The sequence below is a fragment of the Halichoeres trimaculatus genome, unplaced genomic scaffold (genome assembly GCF_033239565.1).
Source record: "Halichoeres trimaculatus isolate MK-OKI-2021-1 unplaced genomic scaffold, fHalTri1.1 fHalTri1_scaffold_11, whole genome shotgun sequence".
In the NCBI taxonomy this organism is placed as follows: domain Eukaryota; kingdom Metazoa; phylum Chordata; class Actinopteri; order Labriformes; family Labridae; genus Halichoeres; species Halichoeres trimaculatus.
In genome coordinates, this window is record NW_027437189.1 from 33,048,120 (window position 1) to 33,054,125 (window position 6,006).

Consider the following 6,006-nt stretch of genomic DNA (forward strand, 5'->3'; position numbering starts at 1 on the left):
AGCTTTTATTTCATACTCTTTATATTCCAGAGCGTTTCAGAGAAACTATCCTTGGTTCTTTAAATAGTACATACAATCAGGGAAGCTTTTATTTGCCTCATAATTTTCTTGAGAGAAATGGATCAAGTCATAACTTTTTATTTTTTTGTCAAGGCTTTTTTTTTTGTATTTTGGTCTTTTTTATGTCTTTAATCAGAGAGGAGAGGACAGTGGGTAAAGTGGGAAACAAATCTGAGCCAGCTGCTGGAGGACAAACCTCATGAGGTGCGATGGGGGTGGGTACCTTTCACATTTGAAACAATACAGTGCCAATGCCTGGTACCTGGCAATTGGTACCAATTGTAGGTAGTTTTTCATGTTTTTGTGGTAAATAAAATATTAGTTTAATAAGAATAATATTTAAAAAAAAATAATACATAACCTTACAATGCTGTGTTCATGCCCAGCATGGGAAATCACCTACTTTTCCACTGCCTCATAGTCACAAGGATGGGTTTCGGGAACTTAACATGGTACCTTTTATTTTACGTGAATCAGTACCCAGTACTTTTGACAGAATTCTGTCAGTACCTGTAAAAGTACCTAATTCAGTACCCATCCCTAGGGTGCTACCTAGATCGCTAGGCCATCTGTGCCACTGTGAAGGTCTTTTTTGTTTTTATCTTTTTTTTTTTTTTTTTTTTTTTTACGATTATCTAATCTACCTTACTCAGAAAGAAAAAAAAGTGTATATATGCATTTTTCCTGTGTAATTTCACCAATTGTTTTGGACTCTGCCTCTTGTGTTAAATCCCATTTTCCTGAAGGTCAGATGATGAGGATTTCATTTCTCCATGATTTAACAATTTCTGTTTAAACAATATCAAGCGGTTCAGAGTTCAGTTCAGTTCAGAGCTTTTATTGTCCCTCCAGGGGAAATTTTGTCTGCAGTGACAGCACATCAAACAACAACAATCAATAAACAAACAAACATTTGTACAAGACAACATCGCAGAATACAGCATAGCCAACTCAACATGAACAACCCCTGATGCTGTATAATGATTTAAAGGGTTTAAAGAGAATAAAAGAAGTGCGGTCATGGGTAAAAACAGTTGTTAATATAAAACAAGGATAAAATATGTCATGTTAACTGAGCATTGCCATTAAGAGTTAGGCAAGTTGACTGCAGTGATTGCTCGTGGCACAAAGGAAAATTTGTACCTATTAGTACGTGCCATAGGTACCTTATATCTCCTTCCTGATGGGAGAGAGATAAACTCCTCCAACAGTGGGTGGTCAGAGCTAAACAGGATAGCCTGTACCTTCTGTAAAACTCGTCTGTCAAAGATCTCTGAGAGGGAGAGCTGCTGCAGGCCAGTGATCTTACTGGCTCCCGCACAATCTTGACCAGAAGATTTTTGTTTTTAAGAGACAGGTTTCCATAGAAAGAAATTAGACAAAAAGTTAAAACTGAAGCTATAAAAGATTTATAAAATAAAACCATCAAAGTCTAATCAACATTGAAAGATTTTAGTCTTTGCAGAAAGTACAACCTTTGAAGGCCCTTTTTACAAATCGATGAGGTGTTGAGGTCATGTGACAAGGTTTTGTCAATCACTGATCCCAAGTACTTGTAGGACTCAACTATCTCCACTGCTGTACCCTTGATAATGTTTGGGTGTGCTTGTTGTGATGTTTTCCTGAAGTCAATGGCCATGTCTTTAGTCTATTGGTGTACCAATAGAGAAACAAAAGCAATCATAAATTTCTGCCCAGTGGCTGAGATGTAGGTCAGGTGGTGAAACTCTAAGAAGTTGCTGTTGTTAAAAAGGCTTTAAGGATATTGTCAAGACATTTGTTAAGGTTGGAAACATCACTTAGAAACCAAACATATGTGAGAAGGTGCTTGGTGCTGGTCCACATCAGTCACTTTGGGATCAAAGCAGGAAACATTTCACATTTTACACAACTTGAATTAAATCACAGCGTGTCAGGAAAATAGGAGAAGAGTATATATTTTTTGAAAGCTTCATCCCAGACTTTCTCAGAAAGCTTTATCCCCAATTCTTCTTCCCAACAGTTATTTAGCAGAGTGAAAGGTTTCAAGTCATCATGGTGAATTAAGGAACAAATGAGCCTGATGGAGCCTCTGGAGGATGGACTGACTTTCAGAATAGAGTTCAGGAGAGAGCTCGTCAGTTTAGATGGAAAAGAGGAGGAAGATGTTGAGATGAAACAAAGGAAAATTTAATGGTGAAAGAAAAAAGCTGTGAGCTTCTTCCAACTATGAAAAGCTTATAAAGTTTTAAGCAGTTTAAAACAGGGGTCTGCAACCTTTACTTTGGAAAGAGCCGTTTTGCCTCAGCTCACATGGATGAAAGTCATTCGGGAGCCACAAAATCTACTTAATCTTCACATTAAGACAAAAAAGTTTATAATCTGTTGAATAATTATAGAAGCTTTTGTGTTAATAAAATTCTAAATGTAATTTTTTACTTTTTTTTATTTTCAATAAATTCGCAAATTTAAGGAAAAAAGATATTTGTAATGTAATAGATTTAATAAATGTGTAAAATTTATGAAAATTCAATTAGTTAAATTTTTTTCGAAAAAAATCAAAAAATTTGAAAATAAAAAATGAAAATAAAAATGTGCAAAATTTTGCGATTTCAAAAAAATTTGCTGAAATGTCATAAATTTGCAAAAAAAAAAAACCCTGAATAATACAATTTTCAAATTTTGCTTAGTTTTGAAAAATTGTAAAACTTTCTTAAATTGCAAAAAAAAAAGGGTATTAACATTAAAAAAAATTCAAAAATTTGTTAAATCTCAAAAAAATGGGGAATTCTTTTTCTTTATCTGCAAAAATCTAAAAAATTGAAATTACAAAAAATATCAAAAATATATTTTTAAAAAATTAAAAGAATTAAAAGCTTTTTTTCAAGGGGTGATGCATTTTTAGTACAAAATATTAAATCGTGATTATACTTAGTGTCTCTGTTGTTTTCATGAATACCCTCTGAAAGATTTTTTTTTTTTTTTTTAACTGTATTTTAATAATATGTTTTAAAGCTACAAGGAGCCACTGCAAAGGAGTCAAAGAGCTGCATGAGGCTCCAGGGCCATAGGTTGAAGACCCCTGGTTTAGAAGGATCAACTGTGTTTTAACTGCACTGTTCACAACACCTACGGTAACTGCTTCTAAAACCCTCTCTACTTTTGCACATTCATCAGACCTGCTTGCACAAAGTTAATCAAAGTTCCACGAGGAAACAGCATCAAATGGAAAGTTTCACTCTGCTCAAATCTGTCACATTGAAATATTGAAAAGTTGCTTTGGTGTCATGTTGTTCCAGGGTTTTTGTTTTTAATCTGGAGTTGACACACAATCACATACACACGCGCACACACACACACACATACACAAAAAAAAAAAAGTCTGTGCATTAATCATCATTATAAGTCTTTGGTTTCCAAGGCTTACACTGCAGCTTCATCATTAAATCCTGAAGGTCATCCAAGGACACTTCATGGGAGTGATGTCCAGACTTCCTCAGGGATCCAGACCCCACCTGCAGCACTACACCTCCATCCGGCCTGCTGGAGGTCCACAGGGAGGATCAGGTGCTTTGCCAAATCCACCGGACTTTCCAGGCTGAAAACCCAGACGTGGCAGAGACACTCCTCCCGTCACACTCTGTTGATCACACCTGCTTCTCATCATCCATCATGTCACATTCAGATGTCTGTAATTATCAAGGAATCCAAGCCTCTGTTGGCACACAGAGATAAGGTCAGCTCACGCAGAACGATCAGCGCTTCCTCCTTTGTCCCTTTTTGCTTATTTTATTAAGAGATCATTTTATCCACGATGGTTGAGAAAAAAGTCTTCAAACTCTTTAGCTGGTCAAACACATTTTAACCAAGTGAATGGATGAATTCACTAAATTAAAGCTTACTGCTGTTTCTCTTTGCAGTGAAGCTGTTTTCACAAACGTTTTACACCAACTTTACAAATACAAATTTTTAAATATCCTGTACTATTCTCAACTGTTTGACAAAACCCAACAAGTACAAAATAGTTTGTGTAGCATTTATTACGAACATGTAAAACCTTTGAATAAAAAATTAACATAAGAAAATGAGCTTAGACTTAAACTAAAAACTTCATCTGTTTTGTTCCCACTCACCCCAGGTTAAACGGTGTTTATACAAACACTAAGTCTGCACAGTTTTCACCTTTAGGTTAAGTTCTAGTTCTTTTGGATCTAGGTCTTACTGCACAATAATTGAAATAACTGAAACAGCACATTTTATGTTTCCACTGTCTGTGTTTAATAATCCTGCACCATCTACTTTCAACAACGTCAGAACAGATTTTTCCCTGTTTATAGGTGTTTTAAAACTGATGAGTATTCTTAGTCTTATTCTTATTTATTCTTATATTAAGGAAATTTCTTTTTTTTTTTTTTTTTTTTAAGTATAATTTTTTATCAATAACAGGCGTGTGGGAGGGGGGCAACAGTCCTTGGGGTTAAGTTTTAACTATTGTTTGTCTTGTAACCGCTACAGGATGCCTTGAATTTCCCTGGGGATAAATAAAGTATCCGTCTATCTACCTGTGAACGAAATAGGAAATGACTTTTTCTCTAATCTAGATTAGAAAAGTTTAAATCTTTTCTGTCCACCCAGGTGGAAACTTGCCTTGTGCTCTGCTGAGCGTCACTGTGGGCACAAAAACATCAAATACGTCTCCTCAACTCATTTTTTTTAAGTTGGGGATCACACATTGGATAAACATGTGTTTTGTTTTTGTTTGTTTTTTTAGTTTTTGATTTACTTTTACTTTTACCCACTAATTTCAATCTTTTGGTTTAGCCTACAGTAACTTCACATTACATTAAATCTGTGTGGAGGGGAGACAGTTTTAGTGAAGGCATTGCTGTGGGCTGGTTTATTTATTTATTTTGCAGCTTATTTATCAAGTTATCGTCATTCATATAGGATTTTTTGATCATGTAATCTCAAGACACTGATAATGAGAGAGGTGTTTGCCATTTTTTAAAATTTCCCTTTTTGATAGAAGAACATAACTGGAATTTACCTGTGAAAACATGCGGCGGTGACATAGTTCAAAGTTACAAACAGCTGTGGTGGTTTTGGGTTCATTGCTTACACTAGAAACATATGTTTCAAATACGTTCATCTACAAATGCTCATGATTTATTCACTTATTTAAAACTGATTCAGATCACATCCTAACAAAATGATTAAAAGTGTTTTTCATGACTGAAAGTTGGTAAATATAAATTACAGGGGTTTGATTTCCTCCAGTTTCTCCAGTGCTGTCTAATCTCATAAATAGTTTTGTTTTTATTTTTTTTATGGTCTTGTGTTTATTTTTATTTTTATTTTTTTAATTTATTTTGAACATCTTAAAAAAAATATGCGAGAAACAAAAACATGAATATATATATATATATATATATATATATATATATATATATATATATATATATATATATATATATATATATATATATATATATATATATATATAAACATGCATTGGAAGACAAAACAGAAAAACATAGCATCAAGATCAAACTCTAATAAAATCTAAACATAATCCACAAAATATATATTTGATTTATCTACTATTTCAAGGCACACCTTTTTCTTTTTCTTTTTCTTTTTCTCCGTACCATCCTAGTCTGGAATTTTTAAACATACATTTGAGCCTTCCTATTGTTGTACATGTTTTCATTTCTTTATTGCAATTGTTCCACAGGTTAACTCCTTTTGTAGATATGCAGTTTAGTCTCATATTAGTCCTGACTGCTTGTTTTTTGAACATGTGTAAACCTCTAAGATTATATTTACTCTCCCTTAAATAGAAAAAAACTTTTGAATACTGTTTGGCAACTGATTATTTCTAACCTTATACATGATTTGGATTTTCTTAAAGTCCTCTAGGGCTTTTAGTTTGATGAAGAGTGGATTTTTTGGTTCTCTCTAACTTGA